Source organism: Hibiscus syriacus, unplaced genomic scaffold (assembly GCF_006381635.1).
Source record: "Hibiscus syriacus cultivar Baekdansim isolate YM2019G1 unplaced genomic scaffold, ASM638163v2 tig00109908_pilon, whole genome shotgun sequence".
Taxonomy (NCBI): Eukaryota; Viridiplantae; Streptophyta; class Magnoliopsida; order Malvales; family Malvaceae; genus Hibiscus; species Hibiscus syriacus.
In genome coordinates this window covers 218,102-236,884 of record NW_024062525.1, presented here as the reverse complement: position 1 = coordinate 236,884, position 18,783 = coordinate 218,102, and the positions used below count along the sequence as shown (strand labels likewise).

Genomic DNA, 18,783 nt, shown 5'->3' with positions numbered 1-18,783 from the left:
ACCAAAAAATGTCAGGTACAACAATGAATGAACAAATCTTAAACAAAATTGAAATAAAGTTGGTAGGTTAAGGGGGGAAAAAGGGAAAAATGGATCAGAACTAGGTACAAGGGGGATATACATGGGCCAGAATGCAACCTAGGGAGCTAATAAATGTTTCAATATCGTTCGAAATCTTTAAATTGCTTTCAAGGAACCAAAACTAAGTCCACATTCAAAATCCTGGTTAGAATAGAAAACTATAAGCAAAAGTGTAAATCAAATCAGCGCTATGACACAAGTCCATTCCTTGACCATTATTCTGTTCGCACGCCAGTAGCTACTAAAAATTATCAAAATATCATCAGACATAAAATAAGTTTTAACAGATTCTTCTTCCATTATTGATGATAATTAACAGAATGAAAGTCACAAGTTCTAAATTTAATGCAACGGGATGATAAGTGTGCAAGACTTGTATCCACCTGATCAGCAAGCATCCCAAGGCCCATATTATTCATAAAATCTTTGACAGCGCTACCACCATTCTTTTGACTTGCAGATTGAAATTCCTCTTTAGCTTTATCTGGATTTATCTGTTATATTGCTAAGGTTTAAAAATGTGCATCACATGATGAGCTAATGTGGAAAAATTCAACCTTATACCATATACCTCAAGAGCCAACAAAGGAGAATTCAGTCCATCGATAGAAACAAGATTCCCTCATGCCAAATCCTTGAGATAATGAACAAAGCAGATGGTTAAAGAAGGGTCCCACAAACTAACTTCCATTCTTGAGCATTTTCTGTTTAGAGTTAAAAAACATAAACATTTATTGATACCAGGGAAAAAGAGTCACTTAAGGAGTGAGCAAGATCAGTTGAGATCACAATGCTAGGGTGGCCATGGTCTGCAAATTTTACAGCAAGGGAAGCAGCACAGCTTGTTTTCCCCACGCCTCCTTTCCCACCTAGGAAGTAATACTTACGCTGCGGTCCAATGATCATCTCATCAAACCTAGCAGCTGGATCAAGAATACTTACTACAGATCTCACTGTAATAAAGAATATGTACCCATTTCATCAATAGGAAAAACAGCCCACTACAATCAATCACCAAGTGAATCAATTATGGTCACTGGGGTAAACAAAATATAGAATAGCATACATGAGAAACATCGTTACCTAGAAAAGGTATAGTATGTGGTACAAAAGTAAAAATCGTTGTGGTTCTATGAGAAGGGATATTGTTTTGGGGTTTGGGTGTGTAATGAGATATTGTGTTGGGAATTAAGTTTCCTGGAATACGTGAAATAGAGCGAAAACAACGAGATAGCATCTTAGAACTGGAAATGGATGATATAAAAATTTGGGTAAATCTCAGAAATTCAAATGGAAATGAATTTGACCACACTTGAGTGTGAGTGTGAGTGTGATTATGCAGAGGAGGCAAAGCCTGGAGCGGCAGCAAGACCACGATTACAAGCTACGTTAAAGCAAGTGCAAAAAAAACAAGCCCACTTACTGCTTAATTTTTTTAAGTTTTGAAAGCTGCATGATATCCCAATCACACCCGAGACGGTTAGCCCAATTCCTGAATTCAACCTCTCCCTGAAAGCTCCACTTCATCTTCACCTGCACAGTTTTTCCCCCCATATTCCCACTGTTTCAATTCCCCCAATTGTTTCGCGTTGCTTAAAGTGAGATTGGCGAAGAAGCATCATATGGGTTTGGCTAAACGGCGGGAATGAAAAAATAGGTTAAGGGGGAAAAAATGAGAAAGGGTTAATGGTTAAACGCCAATAAAGTACAAGGTTTTAGCGACGTTTGTCTAAAATCGTCACTAAAGTATGAGTATTTAGCGGCGTTTTTGAATAAAACGCCACTAAAGTATTAGGTTTTAGCGGCGTTTATTTAAAAACGCAACGATATATGTACCCTATTACGGCGTTTGTTTAAAAACGCCACTAAAGAACAATTCTATGGCGGCGTTTGTTTACAAACGCCACTAAAGTACGAGTTTTAGCGGCATTTTTGCATAAAACGCCTCTAAAGTACTAGGTTTTAACGGCGTTTATCTAAAAACGCCACAATATATATACCCTATTACGGCGTTTGTTTAAAAACGCCACTAAAGTACTTATCTTTAGCGACGTTTGTCGAATAAACGCCACTAAAGTATGAGTTTTAGCGGCGTTTATTGAAAAACGCCATTAATGTTATCATTTAGTGGCGTTTTGGATATAAACGTCGTTATATGTACAAATTTAGTGGCGTTTGCTTTGAAAACGCCGCGACAAACGCCGCTATATACTTGTTTTGCTGTAGTGAGGGAATCAAAATCAGAGATAAAGTAAAAATAGTAGTGAAATAGATGGGTTTGGGGTTTGGCAGTGAAGCAGATGGGTTTGGGTAAAAGGCGGGATTGAAAATTGGGTGAACAGAGAAAAATGAAAAAAGGGTTAAAGGTGCAGGACTTATAAATTTGTGGCGTTTATAAATACAAACGCCACTAAAGTACTAGTGTATAGCAGCGTTTGTATAAAAACGCCACTAAAGTACAAGTGTATAGCGGTGTTTGTATAAAAACGCCACTAAAGTACAATTGTATAGGGTGCTTATATAAAAATGCCACTAAAGTACAAGTCTATAGCGGCGTTTGTATAAAAATACCTCTAAAGTACTACTCTGTTGCGGCGTTTGTCTAGAAACGCCACTAAAGTACTACTCTGTTGCGGCGTTTGTTGAAAAAATGCCACTATTGATGAACCTATTGCGACGTTTGTATAGAAACGCCGCTAAAGTTGCAATTTTGTGGCGTTTTCTATGTAAACGCCACAATATGTTTAAAATTAGTGGCGTTTACTTCCAAAACGCCACTAAAAACGCCGCTGTAGAATAATTTTCTTGTAGCGAATTCTTAATAAATTTTGATTTTCATATAGTATAGATAGTGATATTTTAATTTTGAGATTTTGAATAATAATTTGATTCTGAGCATATTTTTCATATAAATTTATGTTCCCTTTAGAACTAGTGTTTCATAAAATAAAAATCTAATTACATATAAATATGGATTTATGATGAATTTTTATATATTTACCCTTTTATTAATATGAATTGGGCTAAAACTCGTGTTTAAAGGCTAAGATAATTATTATTTTTTTGTTGTTGTTCTACTGATTTTCCAAGATTTTGTCTTAATTAATTCAAATCCATTCGTGTGGCAAACTTGCTTTTGGTGTGTGAAAGATAAAGATAATATTAATATTAAATAAGTTAAATGTTGTGTTCAAATTGGGTATTGGTTAATATTGAATCAATTTTTTATGGTAATATTTCTACGTGTGACAGACTCCATAACTGATTAATTGGAAAGAAGTGTGAAAGTTTATGGCTGGAATGATCCTTAAAAATCCTTGATAGTTGAAAGTGCCTTATACAAAACCTTTCTTTTCTTAGAACCCAACTGGTGCATTAACTATACAGATTATTTCAATATTCAATTATGATGATAAATCGAGGCACTATGTAACTTAATGTAGAAATAGAAAATAATAATCTTGCTAAAACAAATGATAAATTAGTCAAAATAGATAGTATAATTTTTATGATCATTTCTTAAGTCAATATTGTGACTAATAATGATATCAGTATACATATTTATGAGAAGATACTTTGAAAAATAAAACAAAGAGTTAATCTTGTGTTTCTATTTTCACTCATCAAATAGTCTTAAATATATGTAAAACTAAAAAAGAGTTATCTTGTTGTATCCTAGAAATATTATTCCAATGTCCTCAAAATGCATCTATGTAACGTAGATAGATCTCAATAGTTGCATAGATAAAATAAAAAAATTATATATCTTTAAAATAATTTTCTCTCGTAATGTTAAGATATATTTTTGGCATAATGGTAAAATTACCCCCAACGCTTGCACGAACGATCACTTTGCACCTTTTTTATAGTATTTAATCCCAACGTTTCAATTTTTGGTTAAAATATATCATGTTGGACGGAAACAATTAGTTAATTAATGGTCAACTCGTATTGTTGATATTACATTTTCACATGTGTCCAATTGCTAACGTGACACATGTCACATCATCACTTTGAATGATGTGGCATATGTCAAGTCATAACATAGATTGATCGTTAGTCAATTAACAAAATCTATTTTGACCAAAAATTAAAACATTGAAATGTAAAATACTCTAAAAAATATGGGACAAACTGACCATTTGTATAAACGTTGGGGAGTATTTTTATCGTTATGTCAAAAAAATAAATTTAGTTAGCAATAATATATATATATATATATTTTTAAAACATTTAAATAAATTTAATCAATAATAATGTCTTACCATTAAAATTACAATAGAATTATTATTCAAAGAAAATTGTAATAAATTTTTTATCTATATAAACAATAGAATTTAATTTTTGTACTAATTAAAATTTGAATTAGTATTTGTTTTGATCAAGTTCAAAATTAAAATCAAATATAATTTAAGAAAAAAGAGATCCAAGATCGATTTAAATTTTAAAATTAAAAATATTGTCAAATTTGAACAATCTACGAGTATGCATGTCCCTAAATTGCGTAGTAAGCAATAAGAACAAGAATGATAGCGATTAATCATGAAGCAATCCATGTGATTTTGGTCATTGCTGTAATGAGAAGAAGGTTTGCTTAACATCATGGGAAAGGTTGCCCATTGCTTTTTTATTGCCCTAGTTTCGAGAATTTCAGTTTTACGTACGTTGTAATAAAGGGCAAATGTAAGTTGGAGTATCAGCAGAATCTTAAAAACAAGGGTTGAAGCTTTTCCAATTTTTTCAGTCGGTTCACCGCATATTAGGGAAATTTGGGATTTGGTTCGATTCAAAGGGCAAAATGTTTCATGGCATAAACTTATTTGGTTTCCATTGCATATTCCAAAGTTTAGCTTGATAACTTGGATGGCATTACTGAACAAATTGCCTACTAGAGACCGCCTACTTCGAATGGGAATTACCACATACAGTCTTTGTGTTAATTGTTGCAACTCTTACGAGACAAGGGACCATCTCTTTTCGCAATGTTCTCTAGCAGTGGAACTCTGGTATTCAATTTTTAATCTTAATGGGATGAAGATCACTTACTTATCATGGGATGAAATGGTTTCAAAGGCATGTTCATGATGAAATGGTTTCAAAGGCATGTTCATCATGGAAAGGGAAGTCTCTTCTTACTTCCATCTTGAAAATTTCCTGGACTGCTTTTATTTACTCTCTGTGACAAGAAAGAAACCAGAGAATATTCCAAGGACGTCGTAGAACGATTGATTGCTTGCTCAAAGATGTTAAAGACGTTGTTGGAATCCGCCTTAGGGGAACAAATATTAATAGACTAGATAGTACTAACATAATAATTTGTAATGCTTGGGGTATAGTCTAACCAATCATTTTGTAGGCTGTAATTTTGATTCTTTCATTGTTGATTGGTGGATGGTTGTAACTAAACCTTGATTTGGGTAATAAAATCAGAATTATCCAAAAAAAAAAAAATAAAGGTTCTACTAACCAATAAATGTCCCACGCTGACGTGTAATTTTATATTTTTTAATAACAAATCTCGAGTTTTATAATTTAAGCTATTAGTTTTGATTGCTTGGATATGTATAATTAATTTTCGTGCTTTATGATTGGACAATCCAAATTCCAATACCAGATTATGGTTAATCTAAAACCGTAGCATCCACCTGAATAATCAGTGTGTTTAATTTTTCTTTAATATATTCCAACCTTGTCTTAATTTAATTTAATTAAGGTAGGTCAGTTAACAAATTCTAGTTGTATGAAAAAATTATTCTTCTAGCAATAAAATATCGATTTCTTAGGTATATTCGATCGTAAGAACGTAATTATAAAATTAAAGATTATAGTTACACGTTATATCAATCCACACTAAGAGTCTAAGAACATGATATGAGTTTCTAATTCAATCCAATTTAATAAAAATTATAAATTAAATTAATTATCTAAATATATGGTAAGAATATAATTATTCATAACTTCAACAAAATTATGTTGTAATTTAATTTTTAAAGGTGAATTTTTTTTAGAAAGATAAAAAAGAGAGTATGCATACGGGTGCTTTGATGTAAATGTTTTTTGGATGACGCCTGTATGTCATAAAGTCTTTTATGCTTTAGATGTAAAGTGATTTTACAGATTTGTTTTTATAAAAGAAAAAATGTTTTTATTTATAAAACCACGAGTTTTTAGTATTTGGAATTAGAATTGTTAGTGGTTCGGTTTAAATAAATAAAAAGGTGTGATGTTTTTAAAATTGTGAGATTTTACATTTTTGTTTTATTATATAGAAATATTATATGTGGATTTAATTTTAAATTTATCATAGTTTTTATTATAGGTAAGTTATATTCAAATATATTATGATATAAGTTAAAACGACTTCGTTGTGATAAAATAATTGTTGTTATTTCTTGAGGTGTGAATTTGAGTGTCAGGAATGTCAAGGATGTGAGCGTTCAATATCAAATAGTTGAGAGTTATCTTTGAACATATATTGCCTTGTACCAACCTAGATTAATAATAAAAAATGAATGTGGGGTAAAATAAACAAATGGTCCCCAGACTATATGATACTGCTTTGTTGAATTCTTCGACTATTAAAAGTTACAAAATGATCTATTGACAATAGAATGATGCTTTGTTGAGTCCTCCAACTATTAAAGGTTACAAAATGATCACTCAACTATTCATATGTTCTAAACTCATAATTTTTCGTTATAAATTTAGCGGTCGTCTGAGCTAGACATTAACCTGCTAACTGTAATACTATAAAATCTGATCCCAGAATCATTTGAGTTGTATTTTATGGATCGACACTCTGTTTACATTATATTGTTGAGCAAGTTCTTGAAAGATTATACCGTCAAGCCAGTACTTGAAAGTAACGGTAATGCCAATAGGCATTATTAAAGTATAAATTTTATCACATCTTAGTCAACATGTTAATGTCCAACTCAGACGGGTGCTAATTTTTTGATAGAAAATGATGAGTTTTGAATAGATAAATAGTCGTATGATCATTTTATAACTTTTTATAGTTGAAAGACTCAACAAAGCAACATTCCATAGTCGATAGATCATTTTGTAATTTTTAATAGATGGGAGACTCGACAAAACATCACCCTATAGTCGGGAGATCATTTGTGTACTTTACCCTAATATGTATTATAATTGTATGTTTGATGGCACATTATAATAATTAATTTTGATTATAATTATTTAGAATCTATATTGTAATAATAACTGTGATTGTATTCCATTCCGGTTAAAGTTATAGTGTCTTCTTATTATATGTGAGTATTATCAAAGTTTATTCTATTATAAATATTAATATAATTTATTTATTAGTATAATCATGCATTATAATAGTGTTAAGATGGTATAGATGTATTTTTACTATAAGTACAATTATATACTATAATATTTGATTTTAAATTCCTAACTGCAATTATTGTGATAATGTTTTATAATCGTAATTATGTTTTCCAAAATAAAAACATCTATAGAAAAAATTGACCAATATTTAGGCTTTTATCACTTGTGTATGTATATTAATTTTTTAATTATTTATAAAATAATGTTCTCAAAAGATTTATCGAAATAGTATCTTTTGGGAAAAGCGTGGATGCTTGAGTATATATTTTACGTATGTGATATCTAAATTTGAGAATACATAATTAAATAGATGTGTTTTTAATTACGTGATAAAATTTTAAAAGGGTAAAGTACAGAAATAGTCCCCCGACTAGAAAATGATGTTTTGTTAAATTTATCAACTATTAAAAGTTACAGAATGACTATCTGGCAAAATTACGAAATGATCCTCAACTATTTAGTTTGTTCGAAACTCATCATTTTCCGTTTAAAATTTACGGCAATCTAAGTTTGATGTTAACATGTTAACTAAGATATGATAAAATTTGATCTCAAAATCTAAAAAAACTATCATATCTCATTCAACTTGTTAACATCCAACTCAAACTGTTGTCAAATTTTTAATGGAAAATGACGAGTTTGGAACATACTAAATAGTGAAGTGACCATTTTGTAACTTTTAATAATCGAGTGGCTAAAAAAGTACCCTATAATTGGAAGATTATTTGTGTACTTTATTCATTTTAAAAAGCCATGTTAATTGAAACGTGTCTTCTATATATTTTAAGCAAGATTATCAAAGATCAAAAAAGAAAATAAAAGTAATTATAAAATTAAAATAATTTTATCCAAAAAAAAAGGTATGTGTTGTATATGAATTTTATCTACAATCATTTAAAATAGTATATATTAAAAGATTGTATTTATTATTACTTGAAAACATCATCATCTAAACAATGTGATTTGATAATACAAATCTCACAATATTAGATATTATATTTTTTAAGTATTAGATAATTTTTAATTTTTTAAAACTTTTTATTTAATTTGATCTTTTAATAAATCCTTTTTAAATTACATATAGAAGGTAGTTTTGTTATACACACTTATCATAAAGCGTAATTGATATGTGGTATGTTCATCTATTTGACATTAAAATTATATTATTTTAATAACATCTTACTATATCAATAAATAACTATTTACGGTGTTATACAAATAATTTTAAATATATATATATATATATATATAATAAAACACAATATTGATATTTTAATTTTCCGAAGCATAAACGTAAATGTATTGAATTAGATGTTAAATGAAAGCTGATATAATCTTATAAAAGAAAAGAGGGAAGAAAAGCATGCAACCTTGCTGATCCACCATTTGTCTCCACCTCATCCATGCCCTAAAACACGTGTCACTTTTTGATGATATAACGAATGATGATGATAAGATCCCCACCCTCACCTCTCTATTTAGTATTTACTTCCACATCTCATACTTCTCTACGGTTCACTTAGTTTTAAGTGCTTCTCTTCTTAGAAAAAAAATTAGTCTCTTCACAGAGATAGAAAACAAATAAGCTCTCATCAATGGGGGTGGTAATGATCTTAAAATACTATCTTTTTTTGTTTGTTTGTTTTCAATGTATATTTACTTGGATTTGGATCTTAGTTGTGTTCTGGGATTTTATTTGTTTAACAGGAGGAAGAGAAACCTGCAGAGGAGAAGAAAATGGAGGAGAAAGAGCCTGAGAAAGATGGAAAGAAAGTAGACGAAGAGGCTGCTGAAAAACCAGGAGAGAAAAAGAAAGGTGAAGAAACTAAGGAGGAAATGCCGCCCCAGGAGATCATCTTGAAGGTTTACATGCATTGCGAAGGCTGTGCTCGGAAAGTTCGTCGGTGTCTCAAGGGCTTCCAAGGTTTTATACATTAAACATAAGAACCTGGCTTCGTTTTTGTTTATTTGATTTAGATTTTGATGATTTTTTTGTTTGGATTTGTAGGGGTTGAAGATGTAACGACTGATTGCAAGAGTAATAAAGTGGTAGTAAAAGGAGAGAAAGCCGATCCTTTGAAAGTTCTCGAGAGGGTTCAAAGAAGAGTCATCGGAAAGTGGAGCTTCTTTCACCGGTTCCGAAACCACCGACGCCTGAGGAGAAAAAGCCAGAGGAAAAAGAGAAACCCAAGCCTGAAGAGAAGAAAGAAGAGGTCAGTCTCTTTCGCAAACGACTTGTTAAAAACATTTATGTTTTTCCACATTTCGGAATCTGACAAAGTTCGGTTTTTCTTTTATCCGGCGGTGAATTTTGCAGCCGGCGCCGGTCACGGTGGTTCTGAAAGTTCACATGCATTGTGAAGCTTGTGCTCAGGAAATCAAGAAACGGATACAAAGAATGAAAGGTTGGTTCATTTAAAGATTCTATGTAGTTATGAATCGAATCTCGAGTGATATCATTATTAATTTACAGTAAAATGGACTGTTTCTTGATAACTTTTAATAAGAAAAAAATGTGTTATTTTTCAGGGGTGGAATCAGCTGAACCAGATCTAAAGAGCTCCGAGGTGACGGTGAAGGGAGTGTTCGAACCACCGAAACTGGTGGAGTACGTGTATAAAAGAACCGGGAAGCAAGCGGTGATAGTGAAGCAAGAGGCGGCGGCGGCGGCAGACAATAAAGAAGAAGGAAAAGAAAAAGTGGACGATGGCAACAAGGAAGAGAAAAAAAGTGAAGGAAAAGAAGGCGGTGAGAAAGCGAAGAAAGAGTCGGGCGCTCAAGAGGAGAACAAAGATAAAAAGGACGAAGGTGATAAAACCACAGAAGCCAAAGCAGCAGCCGCGGAAGAATCGCCGGCTGCGGCGACGGAAGGTGCGACGGATGAGATGAAAGTGGCGGTGGAGGTGACGAAAAACGAATACTATTACTACCCGCCAAGGTATGCTACGGAGTTTTATGCGTATCCGCCTCAGATCTTCAGTGATGAGAATCCTAATGCTTGTACTGTCATGTGAAAACAAGGAGGATAGAAGGGCATTATAGGGATAAAGAAAGAAAGAAAATAACATTGAGCCGTCTTGTTCTTCAGTGTCTCCCCCTTCATTGTACTGTGTAAGCTTTGCCTAATGGCTGTAATATTAGTATTGGGTAAAAAGGGTATAATCTACAGATTTATCTGTAGAATTTTGTTAGAGTTGTACTTTTTTTATATAAGTAATGATAAATCGTAAGATGTAAATTTCAAAATATTTGTACATTTTTCCTACTGTTCTTGTTGTTTTAGCGTTGTCCTTAATTGCATAGAACGTGACAAAATATCATTTCATGTTATCTCTTGTAAACTCGGTGAAATTTATTATACATATAGATATGAAATATTTAACGATAATTTGATTTTTATGTACAACAATCGTTATAATTGAATGGTTTATGTGATTCGATTTAATATAATATCTATATATATATTAAATTTTAAATGATATAACCAACATTTATTCATATCATTTAATTTATTTTTTATTAATATATGATGATTATAAAATCTATGATTATTTTTTATAAATAAATATTTATAAAAAATACTTTTGAATATTTAACTATAAACATTCAAATATTATTCAAACCTAAATATTGGTATTTGAATTTTGATAGGAAGATTTGTTATTAAACAATAGATGAAAGTAGAGAATTTAAAATAAGAGAAAATGGGTACGAAATTTATATTGTTTCGCAATAAAAATAGTTTGTTGGATATTGTAATAAAATTGTTATTTATGATGTCAGGTAGTTGGCAGGAAGAGTTATGCTGGGGCAAGTGGGCATCCCCTCCTTTTCCGTAACGCTTTATGAAGTGGTCCATGGAATGGAACTGAATTTATGCGTGAAATTCCTCTTCCCATCTTCTCCTCCCCTACTAACGGCTTGTCGTTCATTGTTTTTGATAAATACGATGAATAAAGTTTTAAAATATTTAACTTAAAACTTATGTATTTAATATTAATATTGAAAATATTTTCAAACGGTCAAATCATTTAGATTTTTTTTTAAAAAAAATAAAATTTTAATATAATGATTATTTTAATTTATTTTTTCAATTAACGTGATTTCTATATAACTGAATCATTTGACGTCTTCATAAATATATATGGAAGATCTTACGTCCTTTCTTAAGATGCATATTTGTCCGCAAACTAATAACATTGTAGTTTAAATATTATTTTCTCAAAGACATTGTATAATCTTTACGTCTTCTTGAAATAGGAAGTAATCTAAACACTTTCCATAAGGCATCCATTAATTATAATTTTTTATTAATGTATAAGAGTTATATTTATATATAATTTAAATATCTAAAATATGATTATACATCCAATAAATTTTACAAAAAATCATTCAATTTTAAAATCATTTAAATTAAAATTATAATATATTATTCTTTAAAATCATAATATATTAAATAATTCGATTGAATTCATTAAAAATTCAGTCAAATTAAAATTTAAAATCAAGTCTATTTAAATTAAATATTAACTAAATTTTAATTAAATAAAACTTAAATAACTTACTATCATTATCATCTTATTTATCGCCCTAGTTATACATCAAAGATTGTGCAATCTGTTGGGGCCATGCAATGATATACCAATAAACTTTGTGTCATCTCTTATTAAATTTCTCTTTCTTTATATCTTTCAATGTTTCAAAACAAAAATCATTTATATAATTCTTTGATTAAACAATTCGTTCGTGATATTTCACGTGCAGTAATTAATATTTTGTCAGTCTTTTCCATCCTACAAGTTATATTTATGATTTGAACTTTAAATATCGTCCTGTTTTGGATGGCCTGATTTGCTATTGCTTTTATCATATATTTTTGAAAGAATTTAATAAGTAATTTTAATAATAAAGAAAATCGTTGTTTTTATTATTATAAATTTTAACAGCTTTGTTTGTAGAGTGAAAATACATTATCAGTAAATTAAGAAAATATCTGAATATATATTAATTTATAATATGATGAAAATGAAGGAAATACATTTTTAATATGATGGTTGAATTATAAAGAAATATTATAAATTATAATTGTTTAGTTTTAGAAATAAAAATTAAAGGAATAGATTTTAAATTTACAGATCGTAAAATGACTTGAAGTATTTTTAGGTTAACTGTTCTTCTTTGGGTTAATGCATATTTTACCCCCTAAACAAGAGTCGTCTCTAATATTTAATGAATGCCTCTAACAATCAGAAGAGTGAACACAATAAAATATTTGAATATATATATATATATTGATTCTTTTATAAAATAAAAAACGACTTAAAAAAACCAATAGAACGTTAACAAATGTATCATATTTTTAATAAACAAATAAAATCTATAAACAAAATGATATTAAAAACATATCAAATTAAAAAACAGATAATGATCAAACAAAGAGTGATACTGAGGGCCACTTGTGTAAAACCAAGTCTTAATGTAATAAATTTGGTTTACAGTGAGACATTAATAAGCAATAGTTTTCTTTGGACTAAATGTAACTCTCTGGACTTGGCCAATACGTTACGACTAAATTTAACATATTACGATAATTTTTAAAAAAAAATATTTTTCAATAGTTTAAAATCATATTACGAATAAACATCTTTAAAAATATATTTGATAACATTAAAGTTTAATTCCAGCAATTAAAGTCGTAAGGACTGAATAAAATATTCCATAATTAGTATCGAAGTAAATCTAACATCAGTAACAAAAGCAACACACGTCGAGAAACAAGTGTTTTCAAAATATAGGCACATGTTACCCAAAATAAATGCAACTCGGAAGATAAAAACATTAAAACAAAATAATCTTGTACGAATGCGTCGATCCTCCAAGTGTCAGGTCTGGGTCGCCTATCAAAAAATATATGAAAGGGGAAAGTTTGGGGGAGTGACCTAGGGAGCTCAGTGTTCCATTAGTGCAAAATAAAAACATACAGTCAAGTTTCAAAATCAGTTCATTATCAAAGTTATGAAAACTATAGTATAGTTGTAGTTTAAATTACAGAACAACCATCCAACCATACACCATATGCAATTCCCCAGAACTGCATCTATAAGGACTTACCCTAAGCTCAAAGGGGTGCCAACCTAAGAGAGCACCTTGAGTCCATAAGGTCTTACCCTAGCCTAAGAGTAAGTGCTTACTTGAGGGGTGTGCCCTTAGGCCCATAAGGATTTACCCAATGCACATAGTAGAGGAGCTACCCTAAAAGAGTACCTTAGGGTTCATAATACCACTAGGCCCATTGGGCCCAAGAGCCCACCCAAGGGTCGTCTTAGATCCATAAGGAATTACCAGCTTGATCGGTGTTGAACCTATATAAGGAATTACCAGTTTGATCGAAGTTGAACCTGTAGAGACTTCATACTAAATCATATAGTAGCCTGAAGAGCATAGTTTTCAAACAGTAACTAACAATAGGAAGGAAATCAAAGTTCAAACATATATCAATTTAGTAAAAAACAATAACCAGAGAGCATGAATCAGACAAGCAGGCTTAAAACTTCAGTAAATCAGAAATCAGTCTTGAAATAGATAAATCATATGAAATTAAATCAGATCAACTAACCATATTGCAAATCAGGTAAAACATTCATGTGCACAAAATATTTCAAAGGGTATTTAAAATATATATATATATATAACACAAGGAACACACCTCGCAAAAAAGAATCAGTTTGGTAAATCTATCGAGCACCAACTTCACTACTTTCTTCGACTCTACGAGAACCTAAGTCATATCATAACAAAATTATTATAGGAGTAGTACACTAAACTGAGTATTTAACAGGGTTGCAGAACTATATGAGTAATCATGGCCTCTCGCAGACGAGCGGGTCGAGATAAGCCGGGCTGAGCAGACAAACGGTCAGAAGAATCATGGGTACATTAATTAAACGACATAATAATTTAGTCATTGACCCTCAAATTAAATGCACTTAATTAAATCACTTAAATAAATATTTAAATTACATATGCATATTCGAGTTTAAAGGGGTCAATTCGAAGACTTTCTGGTTTGAATTTGGCAAAACGAACTTCGGATTCGGACTAAGGATATCGAAAAACATAAAATATGACTTTTAAAAAAAGTTGACTTTTTGGTCAAAGTCAAAGTCAACGGGTTAGACCGGTTCATATTGACTCAAGTCGGTTCGGGTTGACTCAGTTCGGTCCGAGTTGACTCATACCAGTTCTAGGAGGTTCCAAGATCGGAGAGGAGCTCCACACGCATGCGACGGCACGTGGCGATGCGTGACAACAGCGACTGGGTCTGGGGTGCAGTCGAGTAGTATAGGAGCATCCAAACACCATTTGCAACCAAGATTTAACCAAAAATCAACCAAAACCATTTCAAAATAATTGAAATACAACCAGAACTTACCCAAAACAGCGATCGATGAAAACGACGAAGACACAATGACCCGCCGATTGGGTTTCGAGAGCACAGAGATCGTGAACCCAGCTACGGTGGCGGTGAGGTGAGCCGATGATTAAGGCGACCGAAATTCCTGAAAAATTGAGGCAACGGGAGTGGGTTCGACGACATTCAAACGCTACTCCACAACGAATGGCATGGAGGCGTTGCGAGTGGCTAACGGGGCCTCAACCGTAGTGACCAGGCGCTCCCGATAGAGATGGCGGTGACGCGCACCGTCGGCCGGAGCAAAGAACGACGATGAAGGCAGCCGGAAAATCTCCCTCTTCCACGCGATGAATGGCAGTTGACTTTGGTGTTCCGACGGTCGAGGTCGGGTTGCAAGAGGAAGCCAGTTCAACCGACGGCGGCCGGAGCGGGATGGATCGTGAAGGGCCGACAATTGTGCTTAGGGAAAATTTGGGGATTTTGTTGGTTCACGCTGGGGGGTTTCTGGTTGTAGAGTGTTATTTTGTTGAGTCTTTCAATTATGAAAAGTTACAAAATGATCCTCCGAGTATAAAACGTTGTTTTGTTGAGTCTTCGACTATTAAAAATTATAAAATGACCACTCAACTGCAGGACGTTGTTTCATAACTGTACCCATATTTTGTTTTTTAGTTTTTTTTTCCTGTAACGTACTCACTCATGATTTCTAGTAGGAAGATTGCCTTTTATTATAAAAAGAAGTAAATAAATTAATAAAGGATCAATAGAGAGAGTATCCTAATAATTCAAGCAATTCATCAGGACTGACAAATTCGATGATTAAAGTCATGTTCTTTAAAGTTACGAAAGTTGGCTCTTTTTACTTGATAAACGAGACATATATATATATATATAGATGAGTGATTTTATATTAAATAATTTTGAAATATTTATATGATAATTTAAAAGTTAAAAAAATATTTATTCTCTTAATTTTCTTTTACCATCCCTAAATTTGTATATATACTTTTATTAAACATAGATATTATACTTTCAAAGTGTATGTCGAGATTTAACATACTCAAAATAAAATAACATAAATATCCTTGATCATTCAATCAATTAATGGATCTCTTATATATATATATATATATATTAATTTTATTTATAAACAATTAAAAAAACAACTCTTTAAAGTTGAAACAAAGTTGAAGTGATGGCTTATTCTTTTAAATTTGTTTTTTTATTTGCAAATAATAAAATAAAAATATATGTAATTAGATTTAACTATATGTTTCGATGGAATTAAATTATAAATATTTTTTTGATACATTGGATTCAAGTCCGATCGAGGAAACGTCGGACAAGTCTAGCTGTATGAATCTCCATCACCTTTTGTAAAGGTTTTGGGATGACAGCTCCTGCAAAATTTGGATTCGATCAGATCACATCCACATTCAATCGTTTTAACTACAATGCTTTTTTTTTTCCTTTTCCTTTTTGTTTGTTTTGAATTTTTGGATCACAATTATTGAGAATTAATAAGGTTTATCATGAACATTTGTGATCATATCTCTCCCTTTTCATTTTAACTAAATTATATTTAATAATAAATAAATCATTCAATTACATGATTTCTGGTATAGTTTATCTTTTCATTTTCTGTTTTAAGGAAATTGGGCTTTTGTTAAAACACAAAGTTATCTTATATTCATTAATTGATTGAAAAATATAATTGAAAATAAAATATTACATTTTATATACATATACTACGTCCGTGTTCAATATATTTTATATATAAATATGAATATATGATCCTATATCATCTTTTAAGTAATATATAAATAAACTTGAACTAATAAATGAAATGACCCATACTTGATTATTACATTTTATAATTAAATCCGTAAGCAAAATCGACTATTTTAAACTGGGTAATGTTATATATCCTCTATAGAATTTCTGAATAAATTAATCAATATGGGATAAGTATAATGTAGTGTATCTTCAAAGATAACTCTCGATCTTTTGACATTAAACACTGATACCCCTGGCATTCCTGGTGCTCAAACCCGATACCTCAAGGAATAACAACAATTCTTTTACCACCGAGATCAATGGAGTCCGTGCTTATAATATAAAACTTATTGTTAATAAATATGTATAAAAATATTTTAAAATTATTCAATCAGATAATCTCTGTATATATATATAATTTAATTATTTAAATTAACTATGGTAAAATCTATATGATTTGATGATGAAAAATCATTGAATGATAATATTATCGAGATATAGATAATAATTCTTATAAATATTTTTCAATCCAAATAGAATTTAAATGTCTCAAATTTAATTTGAATTTAATTATATAAAATAATTTTATATTTCTTTAAATATTGTTTTAAATGAAAAAAGAAGTTAAATTCATTGGATCTGAGGCTGGATAAGAAGATAGATATGTAATGCCAAACGAGAAAATAATGGAGAAATTGAAAAACACTTTAAATAATAAAAAGGAAAACTTTGTAAAAGGAGTAAGTCTATTTTTGGGTAAGCATCTGCCACTCACTTCGGCTTATCCAAACACACCCAAAAGGAAAAAGATAGAAGAGTAGTACCTCCCATCCCTTTTATTTATTTGTTCAATGTTTTTTTTATCTATATAAATATTAGTATTAACGGCAAACATATTTAGTCGGTTAATTAATCTGTTTATCTTTATTCTCTCATATTATTTTAGGTCATTATTAATATAATTGAATTGACAAATTTTAAAAAATGGATTGATAAGATATCGAATAAAAAAATATCTAATTCATTTATAGATTATTATTTTTAAATAATAACAATAACATTAGTTCCAACCACATTTAAGGAGAGTGTTATTTTAGTGCTTAGAAGTTGATTAATTGAATACTGTAATTTAATTAAATTAAAATTTTGTGATCTAAATTAAATTTAAAATTAATTTTAATGATCTAAGACGTAAATTACCCCTCGTCTTTCTGATTTCAAATTTAGATTTGTACTAATTATTATTTATGTTAGACAATTTTTTTTTTAAAGTAACCGATTAATTCATATCGCGATTTACAGAGGCTCATTTAGGGTAACTCTCTCAACTCAGTTTGTTCTATTCGCAAACATTAAGATTCGAATTTTTAACATTGCTTAAGGAATCAAGTGATTGTTAGTTTAGACAATTTACTTTAATAATCATGTAATAATTAATATTTTAGTACGTTAATAATTATGTCAGTAAAGTATGCACTAATAATTTGCCTATCAAAATTATTTTTTAGTAGTATGAGAATATTAAAAAATAATATACGTTTTTTTAAAATTAATTTATTGATAATATATATATTTTACAGACATACTTATTTAAATTTAATTAAATGACCCAAATTATTTTTCATTATTAACTTAAATTTTAATTTACCCTTATTTTATAGATTTGTCGCGGTTAGTACTTTCACAAAATAATAGTTTACCTTGAAAAAAAAACAGTATAAATAATTGTAAGAAGGGACTCGACATTGTTTCCTTGGAGCAGGAAATCTCACTTCCCAAGGTTCACATATTCATTGTACTCTTAATTAAAATTATACAAACAATAATATATATATATATAATATTTTTCATCGCCGAATTTTAATTCTAATTTAGAGTAAATTACACTTTAATATTTAAATTACTATTTTTATTCTGTTTTAGTACCTAATTTTTTTATTTTTAAAATCATATCTAACTTTTAGGTTTTATTTTTAACGACGATGTTGACGTGTCATCATAAGATAATACCACGTCATCATAGAAAAAATAAAAAAATATCAAGTCGGTAATTTTGTTAAGTTTTTAACGGCGGAATACACAAATAAAACTTAAACTAAAAATTAATTATGATTTTGAAAAATAATAAAGTTTGGTACCAAAATAGAAGAGAAGTA

General features: G+C 30.2%; 1 pseudogene; it reads left to right on the top strand.

The window, feature by feature from the left end:
• Positions 1-8,968: 8,968 nt before the first annotated feature.
• On the top strand, positions 8,969-10,486 carry LOC120210107 (annotated as a pseudogene).
• Positions 10,487-18,783: the final 8,297 nt, after the last annotated feature.